The sequence below is a fragment of the Pseudorca crassidens genome, chromosome 20 (genome assembly GCF_039906515.1).
Source record: "Pseudorca crassidens isolate mPseCra1 chromosome 20, mPseCra1.hap1, whole genome shotgun sequence".
Classification (NCBI taxonomy): Eukaryota; Metazoa; Chordata; class Mammalia; order Artiodactyla; family Delphinidae; genus Pseudorca; species Pseudorca crassidens.
In genome coordinates this window covers 8,145,841-8,161,637 of record NC_090315.1, presented here as the reverse complement: position 1 = coordinate 8,161,637, position 15,797 = coordinate 8,145,841, and positions in this window count along the sequence as shown.

Here is a 15,797-nt window from a genome sequence, read left to right as displayed (position 1 = left end):
TTCCAGGTTGTCCATTTTATTAGCATATAGTTGCTTTTAGTAATCTCTCATGATCCTTTGTATTTCTGCAGTGTCAGTTGTTACTTCTCTTTTTCATTTCTAATTCTGTTGATTTGTCTTCTCCCTTTTTTTCTTGATGAGCCTGGCTCATGATTTATCAATTTTGTTTATTTTCTCAAAGAACCAGCTTTTAGTTTTATTGATCTTTGCTATTGTTTCCTTCATTTCTTTTTCATTTATTTCTGATCTGATCTTTGATTTCTTTCCTTCTGCTAACTTTGGGGTGTTTTTGTTCTTTTTTCTCTAATTGCTTTAGGTGTAAGGTTAGGTTGTTTATTTGAGATTTTTCTTGTTTCTTGAGGTAGGGTTGTATTGTTATAAACTTCCCTCTTGGAACTGCTTTTGCTGCATCCCATAGCTTTTGGGTCATCGTGTTTTCATTGTTATTTGTTTCTAGGTATTTTTTGATTTCCTCTTTAATTTCTTCAGTGATCTCTTTGTTGTTTAGTAGGGTATTGTTTAGCCTCCATGTGTTTGTATTTTTTACAGTTTTTTTTCCTGTAATTGATATCTAGTCTCATAGCTTTGTGGTCAGAAAAGACACTTGATATGATTTCAATTTTCTTAAATATACCAAGGCTTGATTTGCGACCCAAGATATGGTCTATCCTGGAGAATGTTCCATGTACACTTGAGAAGAAAGTGTATTCTGTTGTTTTTGGATGGAATGTCCTATAAATATTAATTAAGTCCATCTTGTTTAATGTGTCATTTAAAGCTTGTGTTTCCTTATTTATTTTCATTTTGGATGATCTGTCCATTGGTGAAAGTGGGGTGTTAAAGTCTCCTACTATGAATGTGTTACTGTCAATTTCCCCTTTTATGGCTGTTAGCATTTGCCTTATGAATTGAGGTGCTCCTATGTTGGGTGCATAAATATTTACAATTGCTATATCTTCTTCTTGGATTGATCCCTTGATCATTATGTAGTGTCCTTCTTTGTCTCTTGTAATAGTCTTTAAAGTCTATTTTGTCTGATATGAGACTTGCTACTCCAGCTTTCTTTTCAGTTCTATTTGCATGGAATGTTTCTTCTATCACCTCACTTTCAGTCTGTATGTGTCCCTATGTCTGAAGTAGGTCTCTTGTAGACAGCATATGTACAGGTCTTGTTTTTGTATCCACTCAGCTGGTCTATGTCTTTTGGTTGGAGCATTTAATCCATTTACATTTAAGGTAATTATCAATATGTATGTTCCTATTACCATTTTCTTAATTGTTTTGGGTTTGTTTCTGTAGGTCTTTTCCTTCTCTTGTGTTTCCTGCCTAGAGAAGTTCCTTTAGCATTTGTTGTAAAGTTGGTTTGGTGGTGCTGAATTCTCTTAACTTTTTCTTATCTGTAAAGGTTTTAATTTCTCCGTCGAATATGAATGAGATCCTTGCTAGGTAGAGTAATCTTGGTTGTAGCTTTTTCCCTTTCATCACTTTAAATAGGTCCTGCCACTCCCTTCTGGCTTGCAGAGTTTCTGCTGAAAAATCAGCTGTTAACCTTATGGGGTTAACATATAACCTTGTATGTTATTTGTTGCTTTTCCCTTGCTGCTTTTAGTATTTTTTCTTTGTATTTAATTTTTGATAGTTTGATTAATATGTGTCTTGGTGTGTTTCTCTTTGGGTTTATCCTGCCTGTGTGGTACTCTCTGTGCTTCCTGGATTTGATTGACTATTTCCTTTCCCATGTTAGGGAAGTTTTCGACTATAATCTCTTGAGTGGTCCAGTGGTCCAGTGGTCCAGTGGTTAGGACTCCACGCTTTCATTGCCGAGGGTGTGGGTTCAATCCCTGGTTGCGGTGCAGCCAAAAAATAAAAAAAAATAAAAAAAGAGAAGTGATGAGGAAAGTCCTTACCATTATAAGTCCCTTCCAGTTGATGGGTACCAACCTACCCATCCCCTTCCCCTTACCTCTAGGACCTCAGCTTCTACATCTCTCCCTCTCTCTCCACTCCAGCCTCCCTGGCCTCTTCAAGGTTCTGTGAATATGCCAATCACAGTCTCATCTCAGGCACTGCAGTCGCTGTCCTTTCTGCCTACAGCCTTCTAGCCTAGACTTCTACCCTTTCATAGCTGCTTCCCCCTCTCCTCCACATCTTTTCTCACGTGCTGACCTTTCAGTGACATCCTTCTTGACTGTCCTATTTTAACCTGCAAGCCCTGCCCCTATTCCCAGTACTCCCCATCCCCTGGTCCCTGCTTTATTTTTTTTCTCTGTAGTATTTTTCCCCATTTGACATGTTATATTTTACAGTAAAGGGTTAACTCAGCAGGTCTGAGTTTTCCAAACCCTGCACATTCCAAAAAAAAAAAGGCTTGGTTCTTGCCTCGTTCCTGGGAGGTAATCTCTAAGTCCTTGGAATATCCCGCCTGTTAAGTGTGTCTTTCTTTACTTGGAAGCCTTGGGTCACATCACACCGTCTGTACTAACAATGTGATTCATGGTGGTGGCCTTGGGCCAACACAGTAGCAGCTTGACCTCTGGTGGGGCTGGAGACAGAATAACTGAGAAAAGCCACTTGGGTGCTCCTTGCCTATGTAACCAACCCCAATAATATAATAATAGTTGGTAAAATCATTGGCCTGGACTCTTCAAAAATGTCATCATCATAAAAGACAACTGAATGCAATGCATGATCCCAGAACAGATCCAGCACTGAAAGAAAACTAGCCATGAAGGGCATGATTGAGACAGTTGGGGACATTTTAATGAGGTTTGAATATTAGAGGATAGTATGGAATTGATTAAATTCCTAGGTACACTCACTGTGTAAGAGAATGTCTTTCCTTGTTTTTAGGAGATTGCCTGATTGCCTGCTGAAGAATTTAGGGTTGAAGTATCACTAAGTCTCAAATGGTACACACACACACACACACACACACACACACACACCCCAAATGTGGCAATGGTTACCATACAGTGAAATGTTAAGAATGGTGTATAGGTGTTTATTGTACTACTCTTGCCACTTTTCTATCCATTTGAATTTTTTCAAAATATAAAAATCACTTTTTTTAAAAGGTGAGAGTTTAAAAATGACTGATGTTCAGGCCCCGCCCCCTGATATTCTGATTTAATTGGCATGGGCTGCTGCCTGGGCTCCTGGACTGTCTTAAAAGTTCCCCAGGGGATTCCGACCTGCAGCCTGAGTTGAGACCTCCTGCTCTAAGCTTTTTCTGTGAAGGTCCAGACAGTCAATATTTTCAGCTTTGAGGGCCATATGGTCATTGTCCCTACTCAGCTCTGCCTTGGAGAGCAAAAGCAACATAGACAGTAAATACATGAATGGGTGTGGCTGTGTTCCAATAAAACTTTATTTGCAGATTTGGCCCCCAGGCTATATCTTGCCAATTCCTGCTCTAGACAGAGACGCAAGATGCAGCATAATCATCTTAATAACTAACATTTATTGAGCACTTACTGTGGGCTAACTGCACCTTCACAGACCTCTTTATGGTTCTCAGTGACTATGGGGTGAGTGCTATTATTCCCATTTTACAGATGAGCAAACCGAGGCACAAAGATGTTAAATAGCTTGCTGAAGGTTAGCCAGGCTTTGATTCCAGGGCAGTCCACCCTCAGGACCTCCACTGTAATTTCTACACCTCTCTCAAAGGTCTGGAATGAGAACCCAAACTCACTCCCTGTCCGCCAGCTGAGAACAGACCTTCCAGTGTTTAAAGTTCCCAGGAAGGGGCCTGGTCAAAGGGGACTATACACATTTGGATTTTTTTTTTGGACAGCTTTACTGAGACATAATTCACATACTATACAATTCACCCATTTAAAGTACACAATTTAACGGCTTTTAGATTATTCCCAGAGTTATGTAACCAACGCCACAATTTTAGAATATTCATTACCTCTCCCTGCCCCCGCAAAAGCCCTGCACTCCTTAGTGTGCATTGTTTTTTAAAGTTTCACATTCACTAAATGGTAGGGCAATTCTAAAAATTGAGATAAAATTTAAGTTTTTAATGTAATTAAAATGATTGTTATTTCCTCCTGATTCTGTGACTACTGCATATTCGTTATTAAAAAGGGGAGGGAGGGAAAAAGAAAAGGAAATGGAAATCCACAGCAATTTGACAAGCATAGGCAAGAAAAGCATACATCACCTTCTGTTCCCTTATCCTAGGACAACCGACATCAGTATTCTGCGAATCTACCCACCTCCCCACCCCCATTCCTCTTTCAGGGCTCGCTTTCTACAAACTACACACACACAAATATTTCATATCTTTTTAAAAAAATGGTGGGCTCTTCCATGGTGCCCTTCTCCCTGCTCCATCCCTCAAAGTGGGGTGAGGTTCCTGGGGCTTAGATCCGTCCTCCCACCCCAGTCCACAGGGCCCTCTACTGCCCTCCCGTTGGGAACTGTCTTAACGGCCACAATGATTTCAGTGGCGTCCCAGGAGCTGCTGAATACAAAACCAGGAGAAACCTCATGGGGTGATGGTTACGAATATAAGGGTCTAAGCTGGATGTCCCAGGTTCAAATCCTCAGCTCTGTTATTTCTAGCTGTGTGACTTTGGGTATGTCGCCTAACCTCTCTGAGCCTCAGCCTCCCCCTCTGTTAAGGGCAGATCACAATACCGCCCACCTTGATGACCTGTCCTAGACTTTTCTAGAACTCTGACACAGTAAAGGCTGTACAGCGTGTTTGCTTTTATTTTTACATCAAGAGAAGGCGTAGTGAACGGTGGAAAGGGAGGAAGGGAAAGGGGGCTGGAAAAAGGCTTTCCCTCTTAGCTCCTACCTCTAAGAGAATTAACCATTAAGTTGTTTGTTTGATTCTTGATAAAGGATGCCACAAGGTCCAGGTGCTCTATCCCTGGGGGCGAGAGAGGAGGAAATTCCAGTGGGTCCTGCGAGAGCCAAGTGATCCCCTCCAGCTCCCTCCGAGATTGGCCCCGCCCTCCCCCTTGGGGGCGTGGTCCCCAAAGGGTCGGTCTCCCGGCCCAGCCTCGGGCTGCCCCACTGGTCCCTTTCTCCACCGTGCTAGGCACCCTCCCCTCCCCACCACTCACCCACTCTCCCCACAAAGGCGTTCAGCGCGTCGTCCCGGAAGAAAGGCCCCTCCATGCCCAGCAGCAGGGCCCGAGTGCGGGCCTGCAGCTGCTTTTGATGGAAGCGGTCCGGGATGAGGGCGACGCGCAGCTGGCTCAGGGCCTCCCGCACCAAGTGGTCACAATGCAGGCAGCCCCAGCCTCGTCGGGCGCTCAGGTCCAAGAGCAGCAGAAGGGCTAAGGTCAGAGGCATGGCACGGCCTTTGTGACTTCACAGAGAACCCGGTCGGCCCCGCCCCCCAGCCAGGGGCGGAGTCAGGGAGGCCCGGGGAGAAACACTCCTTGAGTGCGTGAGTGCGCAGGCGCGCGTTTGCTGAGCACCTACTTTGTGCCGGGCGTGGAGCTGGGAGCTAAGGAGAGAATCTCAAAAACCAGAGGTCTGCCCTGCCTTCTTGGATCTTACATTCATTCTTCAAACTTATGTGTATTGAGCACCTACTATGTGCCAGGTCTGCTCCAGGAGCTAGGGTTAGAGCTGAGAAAAACAGGAGATCCCTGCTCTTTTCAGAACTTACATTCTTCAATTCAACAAATATTTATTGAACACCTACTGTGTACCGGGCCCTGTCCTAGGCGCCTGATGGAGCACTGAGGCAAACAGACACAGTCTCTGCTCACGTGGAGTTTACAGTTCAAGACCTGTCAATGGAGCACCCACTATCTCCAGCGGAGCGCTGGAGATAGACTGAATGAGATGGACACAGTTCCTGCTCATGGGGTTCCTTCTAGCAGGAGTGGAAGGATGTGCTCGAGAGAGAAATGTAAAACCTAGTAAACAGATTAGTAAATAAGATCATGACAAACTGCATTAAGTGCTGGGAAGTAAATAAACCATGTGATATATCATGAGTTCCCAGTATGCTAGTGCCCGGAGGTCAGGGTTTGTGTTCCCTGCCCTTGTCCAATGCCTGACATGTCCTAGGTGCTCAATAAATATTTATTGAATTCAATGAATCCACAGAAGAGGAAAACGCACCCTGTTTTTTCCCTGGGTTTTTTTTTTTTTTTTTTTTTTTTTGAAAAATCTTCAAACCTAGAGAAAAGCTACAGGAACAGTACAATAAACACTTGAATATGCCTTATTAACACTTGCATCCACTGTCTCTCTCTCTCTCTCTATGTATATATTATATAGAGATTGTTAATTTCGATTAAAAATGGGCAAAGGATTTGAATAGATATTTCTCCAAAGAAGATATAAGAATGGCTAATAAGTACGTGAAAAGATGTCCAACATCACTGAGCATTAGGGGACTGCAAGTCAAAACCACAATGAGCTACCACCTCACCCCCAGGAAGATGGCTACTATCTAAAAAACAGAAAATAATGTGTTGGAAAAGATGTGGAGAAATTGGAACCCTTGTGCACTGTTGGTGGAAATGTAAAATGGTACCGCCGCTATGGAAAACAATATGGACATTCCTCAAATAATTAAAAGTAGAATTACTATATGATGAAGCAATTCCACTTCTGGATATACATCCAAAAGAACTGAAAGCAGGGACTGGAAGAGATCTTTGCACACCCATGTTCTTAGCAGCATTATTCACAAAAACTGAAATGTGGAAACAACCTATCAATTAACAAATCGGTAAACAAAATGTGGTATATACATGCAATGGGATATTATTCAGTCTTAAAAAGGAAGGGAATTCTGACATATGCGACAACATGGATGAAACTTGAGGTCATTATGCTAAGTGGAATAAAGCCAGTCACAAAAGGTAGGTACTGTATGATTCCACTTATATGAGGTATTGAACGTACCTAGAGTAGTTAAATTCACATTCAGGATATTTAACATTGGCTTGATCGGTTCAACCATATTCAGACTTTCGTAAATGCCTCCTGACTCTTCTCTGCTTCAATATCGCCTCCTCTGAGAAGTCCTCCCAGATTACCCCCTCCCTGTAAAGCATGCCTGCCTCTTTATTCTCTATTTTAGGGATCGGCAAACACTTTCTGTAAGGAGCCAGGTTGTAAATATTTTCGGCTTTGTCGTCCATAGTTCTCTTGCCATTGTAACAGGAAAGCAGCCACCGACAATATAGAAATGAATAGATGCAGCTGTGTTCCAATAAAACTTTATTTATAGACACTGAAATTCGAATTACATATAATTTTCACGTGTCACAAACTATTCTTCTTTTGACTTTTTTCAACCCTTTAGAGATGTAAAAGCCATTTTCAGCTGAGGAGTCATGGTTTGCCATTAACTCTAATTATCCTGTTAGTTTCTGTCGTAGCTTTAATCACAATTTATAATTCTTTTTTTGTCTTTCTCCTATATCATCCAATAAACCCCTTGAGGCGAGGAACCACATGTATCTTGTTCACCAGTATGTCCCCAACCCCTAGGAGGGAATTTGTAATAGATTTAAACTTAGATTTAAAAAAATGGAGCCTCAATTCAGTTATTGGGAACCCTTTAAACATGTTTGGAACAACGTAAGTATGGGAATCTACCTCTTCTACTGTAAATGGTATGAAATCTAAGTAGAGATCAAATGTTTTTAGTGAAAAAATTAGTGTCCGCATTGACCTGGGCTGTCCTGAGAACATTTTGAAGGCTTAGTACAATAAAAGGTAAAAAAATCTCAATAATTTTTATATTGGTTGCACGTTGAAGTGATCGTTTTTTGGGCCTATTGGGTTAAAGAAAATATTATAATTAGTGTCACCTGTTTCTTTTTACCTTTTTAATTTGGCTAGCAGAAAGTTTGAAATCACATGTGGGGCTCGAATTATATTTAAATTGGACATCGCTGGTGCCTAATAGGTATCATTTGAATTGAATTAGGTGTGATTAAAGTAACTGGGGTTAATGGGGAGAATCACTCAAGTTGTAATGAGGAGATTAGACCACAAGGGGGTGCTCACACCACACTGAAATTCTCTTTTTCCCACCTGAGAACTCTCACTCTTGGCCTCCTGCTGCCCTCGCCTACCTTTCCCAGGATTAGCCACTTATAATAATAGCTAATGCGCTGCAGATGATACTTTGAGATACGAACCGAGATATGAACTTGCCCGGCCTTTCCCCTTCCCCCATTACCATGCCGCAGGCAGGCAGTAGTGAGTCAAGGGGCTATTTGCCCCAAGGTAAGGAGTTGTCAGAATGGGACTGAAAATAAATGTGGGGAAACAAAGGCTGCAAATTCCTCCGCTTCTAAGCCCCAAAGCCTCAGGTCCAGGTGGGAGGCAGGAAGAATCTGGAAGCAGAACCGGTTTTGTTTCTCTGATGATGTAGCCACGCTAAAGGGCCATTTGGTAAAACTTCGTTAACATAATTACCTGCGGATTTCACAACCTGGCAATTCCACTGTCTTTGGTGAAGAGGCTGAAAAAGTTCTCATGCTCGCCCATCAGGGGCAAAGATGTTCATCCCAGTGCTGTTTATAGTGGGGGCGGGGGGAGAGGGTGAAAGGCAAGCTGGTGTCCATCACTAGGGAGGAGGAGGTGCAGGGGAGGGTGGAGGTCCAGGACGGAGGAGTCTGTGGGTGCGAAGCAACAGACCAGGCTGTGCACACAGCAAGAATGCATCTGAGTGAAAATAGTAAGAAACAACCCAATACTGTTGATATAAATGTAAAATTTATATGTCCCAAACAAAAATACACAATGTGTAAGAGCACCTACAAACGAAAGAACCACAATAAACATGATAAAATAGTGACTCTGGCTGGGAAGGAAAAGGAAGCAGGTGGTGAGGGCAAAATGGAGTAAATGAATAAGAAATAAATAAAACTAACACTGGCTTTTGTATGAACCAGGTGGTTAAGTGTGCCTCTGGGGTCAGACTGCCCACTTTAATTAATTAATTAAAATTAAGCTCTGCCTCTTAATTACTGGGGGCCCTCAGTGAAATTAGGTAATTTCTCTGTGCCTCAGCTGCCTCATCTATAAAATGGGATAATAGGAGTGCTGACATTACATTACGGGGTCGTCCCGACAAGAATGAAATAACATAAAATGTATAAAGAGTTTACATAGTACATAGCAAGTGCTATTACCTGCCGGCTATTTTTTATACATTTTATGAGCTGAAGATTATTTACTTAATCTTCTGCACCTGAGGTTGTTAGCAATGTAAGGGAAAAGGGAGGCCCTCTGAGCTGGAGGGGAGAGAGATGCGAGAAGGAGAGAAAATAAAAAATTTGGACGTGAATGTGGAGCCTTCTGAGTCTGGCAGAGGTGAGGCGACATGGAAGATGCATACTGTATCAGTGTGGGCTGGGTTATGCTGCTGTAACAAAGAGCACAAATGTCTCAGTGGCTTAAAACAACAAACTTGTTTTTTTGCTGTGTCATCACGGTTGGCTGGTCAGAAATCTTGGGCGGGGAAAAAAGAGGAGAACCCACAGTTGTTCTTAAATGCTTCCACCCTCAAATGACACCTGCTTGTTGGCCAAATTGAGTCACAAGGCCACATCACCCTTCACAAGAGTGAGGAAGAATGATCTTTTATGGGCCCAGAAGGATTGAGAGTTGGAATATTTGCGAGCAGCTTGACTGACCAGCTCAAAACCCTCTTTAAACTTAGGGACCTGAGAGCTGAGAAAACTCATCCTGAACGTCTGGGGCTTGCTCAGAAAGAAGACAAACCTGTCAGAGAAGTTCCCTCATGCCATCAGGGTGGGGCAGTGTAACAGTCACCTACTGCTGTAACAAAGTACTGCCCCCCAAAAAAAACCAACAATAAGCGTTTGTTATCTCACAGTTTCTGTGGGTGAGGAATTGGGAAGTGGCTTAGCTGGACTGTTCTGGCTCAGTGTCTCATGACGTCAGCTTGGGCTGCAGTCATCCATCAGAAGGCAAGACTGAGGCTGGAGAACCTGCTTCGAAGATGGCTCACTGGCAAGTTGGCCCTGGCTCTTGGCAGAACGCCTCGTGTCCTTGCTATGTGGGCCTCCCCACAGGCTTCTCAAAGGTCCACAGGATAGAGTATCTGGCTTCCCACAGAGTGAACATTCCAAGAGAAAGCCAGGAGGAAGTCGTCATGTCTTTTGTGACTGACCTAGCTCCGAAGCCACACACCATTACTTCTAGTATATTCTGTTAGAAGCAAGCCATTGAGTCTGGCTCACATTCAAAGGAAGGGGAATCAGCCTCCACCTTTGGAAGGGACGAGGGTCAAAGAATTTGTGGATATATTCTAAAACGACCGCTGGCAGCCGTATGGTGGAATGGTGGTGTGTGCCTTTGGCCATCAGAAGCCTCCGTAAACGTCCTATAGGCTCCGGGGCACAAAGGAAATGGGGTAGAGACTGCTGGTTGCCACCCAAATCGGATCCCCCCTTGAGCATGCGTTAAGTACCACACATCTTCCTAGCTACTCCTATACGTTCATTCAAGTCATTCTCATGACAACCACACGAGGTCATAGAACAATACCTTACATGTATTGAGCCCTTCCTAAGTGCCAGGCACAGTCCTAAGTGCTTTACACGTATCAACTCATTTAATCTCACGACTCAGTGAGACAGGTACTGTTTTGACTCCCATTCATAAGTAGGAAACTGGATCAGAGAGGTTAAGTAACTATTCTAAGGTGGCACAGCTAGTTAGTGGGAGGGCTGGGCTTTGAACCTGGGCAGTCCAGTTCCAGGGTCCAGGCTCTAGAACACAACTCTGTATTATAAAGAAAAGACTTTATGCTTTATGCGCACATTGGGATTGTAAAAAGTGGTACCCGTGGCTCAGATATTTTCAGAGGTTTTGCTGTGCTCCGTGAACCTTGTAAAGTAATTGACATAAAATAGTGTATCGCCCAAATGAAGGCATGACTTGGCACGTTTAATGGGCACGCCTCTTTTTTAAAAAAAAAATCACCATTTGACAGATGTGGAAACTGAGGCTTAGCAGGGTCAAGCCACTCGTGCTGGGTCGCGCAGGTAGAGACAGAAGCAGGAGTCGGACCGGGCAACCAGGTTGGGGTCCTGACCATGAGCCCCGCTGGGCAACACTAATGGCCCTGTTTGGCGTTGGCTGAGGCAGGCAGAAAAGAATGCCAGGGAAACGGTTGGAGGGATTTGGCTTTGAGCCCGGTGGAGGAGGAGGTGGAATTAGAAGAGGCCGTGCCAGCGCCTGGGGTGGGGATGGGGGAGGGGGGCTCTTTCCCACCATCCACTGTCCGTGCCCAGCCCCCTCCTCAGTCCACATCGCGTGGCCCCAGAAAGAGTGGCCTGTTCCCTAGCGCTGCCGTGGGAGGAGAAATTGGGACAAGCTCTTTGGAAAGCTGGCAGGATCTACAAGAGCTGGCCGTCCGCGTGTCCCCTCTGTGTGTGCCGGTGAGAAACGGGTGCACGCGGCCGCCAGGGGACACGAATGCCCACAGTCCCCACTCTGTGAGGATCCCAAGCCGGAAACCACCCAAATGTCCGTCAACAGGAGACTCACTAGATAAACCTACTGTGTTTTTTTGTATTGATTAAAGTGCATTCCTGTTTTCATGGCTTTTTTTTTTCATTTAAAACTAATAAGTGCTTCCCTTCGTTTTCTAGTAACTCGGTGTAAATATCAGGTGTTGCAGCTTTACGGTTTTTAAAAATTTTTTTTTTAATTTTTTTAATTGAAAAATTATTATTATTTTTTTTTCATTGACGTTGTCTTTGTAAAATATTTTAGATACCGTATTCTTTTTTTTTTTTTTGCGGTACGCGGGCCTCTCACTGTTGTGGCCTCTCCCGTTGCGGAGCACAGGCTCCGGACACGCAGGCTCAGCGGCCATGGCTCACGGGCCCAGCCGCTCCGCGGCATGTGGGATCCTCCCAGACCGGGGCACGAACCCGTGTCCCCTGCATCGGCAGGCGGACTCTCAACCACTGCGCCACCAGGGAAGCCCCATTTTCACCATTTTTAAGTGTACAACGTGGTGGCATCTAGTACATTCACATTGTTGTGCAGTCATCACCACCATCTGTCTCCAGAACGGTTTTCATCTTGCAAAACTGAAACTCAGTACCATTAAACACTAAGTCAGTTTTCCCCCTCCCCTCAACCGCTGGTATCCAATATTCTACTTTCTGTCTCTATGAATTTAACTACTCTAAGTATCTAAGATAAGTGGAATCATGCAATACTTGTATTTCTGGGACTGGCTTATTTCACTAATGTCCTCAAGGTTCATCCACGTTGTAGTGTGTGTCAGAATTTCCTTCCTTTTTTTCCTTTTTTCTTTTGTGGCTGTGCCCAGCAGCATGTGGGATCTTAGTTCCCCGACCGGGGATCAAACCCATGTCCCCTGCAGTGGAAGCGTGCAGTCTTAACCACTGGACCGCCAGGGAAGTCCCTTCTTCCTTTTTAACGCTGATTGATATGACATTGGTTGGATAGACCACATTTTGTGTATCCAGTCATCCATCAGCAAACACGTGGATTGCTTTGACCTTATGTGTTATGTCCTTTTCTGGATGTGTGTTACATTTCACAATAAAAAAATTTCATAACTAAATAATGTGCATCAAAAAACTAAAAGTAGAGTTGCCATATGACCCAGCAATCCCACTCCTGGACATATATCCAGACAAAAGTACAATTAAAAAAATACATGCACCCCTATGTTCATAGCAGCATTGTTCACAGTAGCCGAGACATGGAAACAACCTAAATGTCCATCAACAGATGAATTGATAAAGAAGATGTGGCATATATATATGGATATAACTGAGCCATAAGAAAGAATGAAACGATGCCATTTGCAGCAACATGGATGGACCTAGAGATTATCACACTAAGTGAAGTGTGTCAGACAGAGAAAGACAAATATCATATGATATCACTTATATGTGGAATCTAAAATATGACACAAATGAACTTATCTATGAAACAGAAACAGACTCACAGACATAGAGAACAGACTTGTGGTTGGCAAGGCGGAGGGGGTAGGGGAAGGAAGGATTGGGAGTTGAGGATGAGCAGATGCAAGCCATTATATACACAAGGGATAAACAACAAGGTCCTACTGTATAGCACAGGAAGCACTGTTCAATATCCTGTGATAAACTGTAGTGGAAAAGAATATGAAAAAGAATGTATACATGTATATGTAAAACTGAATTAGTTTGCTGTACAGTAGAAATTAACACATTATAAATCAACTGAACTGCAATTTAAAAATTAAAATTAATGTGCAGTGCTATTTGCTGAATTAATAGTGTACACACTGTCTCTCTCTCTCACACACACATGCACACGCACACACACACACACACACACACACACACATCCTGGCCTGGGCCTTGGTGTTGCCCCGAGGCAGAGCTGGGGCCCATCACCTGGGGCATCTCTGGGGTCACTTCTGCCCTGGTTCAGTGAGTCTCACACCCACAGGGTGGGGCACTGTTACACCCACAAGCTCCAGGCTCCAAATACTGTCACACCCACTGTCCGGGTTCCTCTCAACTCTTGTCACCCAGGCTGGGTGGGGGGTTATGACATTTCTGTTCAGACTTTGGCTCTGAGGCTGCTCCTGGGACCAGAGCGCCCCACACCCTCCCCAGGTCCTTCCTGTTCTTCAAGCTCTGTCCCTCACTCTGTTTTTCTCTCTTTTTGCCTTTCCCTTTGTCTGGTCTCTGTCCTCCATCTCTGGATCTCCATCTTCCTGTGTCTCTCCTTTTCCTTGGCTTACTTTTTCTTTTCTTTCCTTCCTGGCATCCTTTAACCTCTGTTCGGGGAGCCACACACTTGCTGTGTGACCTTGAGCAAGAGCCTTTGCCTCTCTGTGCCTCAGTTTCTCATCTGTACCACAGCACTTGCAGGGCCGATGTGAAGCTGGAGGGAGTTACCACGTGTCCCAAGGGCAGCTGGTGTACAGCTAGTGCTCAATCAAGATCACAGCCAACATTGGCAACTCTGCGCCAAGCCCTGGGCTAAGATTTAAGACATAATGATTCATTTACCCCTCACAGTATCCCTATAAAGGAGGTAAGGTATTGCCCCCAGTTTACAGATGAGGAGACTGAGGTTTACAGGCTAGACTTGCCCAAAATCAAACAGCGAGTAAGTGGTGGGGCCAGAATTTGAATACAGGTCACCTGGCCCGACCCCTAACCCTGAGCTATGAGACTTCTAGAGTATTAACTGTTATGTTTATCAATAAATATCAGAATTTCTGAGGTACTACTGACACCTGGGGCTGTATGATTCATCGTGTGGGGGCCATCCGTGCACTGTAGGATGTTCAGCTGCATCTCTGGGTTCCATCCACGAGATGCAAATATCACCCCCATAAACATAAGCCGAAAGCAGCAGGAGAGGTATTTCATCGATCTACTCAGAAATTCTGATTGGGGAAGACTCAGACTCTGTCCACTCCCCTAGCCTCCTCCCTGGCCTCCCTGCCTCCAATCTCCCCAACCAGCCCATTCCCTCCAGGACCCCAGAGCTGATCCTGCCCCTCCTTTGCTCACAGCCCTCTCATAACTCCCCAGTGGCCCCAGGACAGCGCCCAGCCCTTCATTGGAGACACCTGGCATCACCCTCTCTTGCACGTCTATATCACCTACGCCCACGAGAGGCGGGCACTCGGGGATAGTCTGACTCACACCTCCAGACTTTGTGCAGGCAGGTCCCTCTGCCCAGAATGCCCTCCCCATTCTCTCCTTCCCCACCTGCCCAGTGGACTCAACTCCATGCCCGAGTCACAGCCTGGCATGTGCCCTTTGACCAGCTACTCCAGTCTAGGAATTCAGCCTTCAGATAGCAGTCACACATGAACTTGAAGAACCAAGCACATGGATATTCACCTCAGCACTGCTAATCCTAGCAGATTAGAGGGGAAATAACCTAAATGTTCATCAGGAGGGGACTTCAGATAGATTCCAGGAGGAGACTGTAAAGTAAACAAATTTGATAGCTGCCCACAATTACGAAAAGAATCCTCTTCAAATATGTTACTAAGGGAAAAACACAAGGTGCAAAATCAAGCGTACTCTGTGCTCTGCCCCTCCGTCGCTCGCTGTGTGAGCTTGGGAAAATCACCTCACCTCTCTGAACCTCCATTTCCTCGTCTATAAAATGGGATATTCATAATCTCAAAGGTTGAGGTGAAGATTACATAACAAAACATGAGGGGGAGAACCATATATATAAATATAAATATTCAGAAAATGTGAGCTTTTAACGTTAGGGCAGAGGTTGGCAAACTTTTTCTGTAAAGGGTCAGTTAGTAAATATTTTTTGCTTTGCAGACTACATGGTCTCTCTTGCAATGACTCAACTCTGTTATCATTGTGCAAAAGCACCATGCGTCAAAGAATGGACGAGGCTGTGTTCCAATAAAACTTTATTTAATATAACAGACAGCTGGCCCATGGGTCATAGTTGACCTGCGTATTAACATTGAAGAAGAGGCAACTGTTTATTTTTACAGGCTTTGTATGCCCCTCCAGCCTCCAAACTCATTTCCCTTTATCAGACAATATTGTGGTATTGGTTTCTCTTTCCCTTTAGGGGTCAGCCCTCCCCATGCCCAGACCTTGAACTCCCAGGTCAGGAGCCTTATCTGAGCTCTGTGGGTCTCCAGAACCAGCCTCTACCCCTGTCCTAGGAGCACAGCAGAAATATTTGTTGAATTCAGCCATTCATTCATTCATTCATAGAGACAGAGCATGCCAGGCACTGTTCTAGACACTGAGGCTATAACAGTGACCAACACAGACACAAACCCCTGG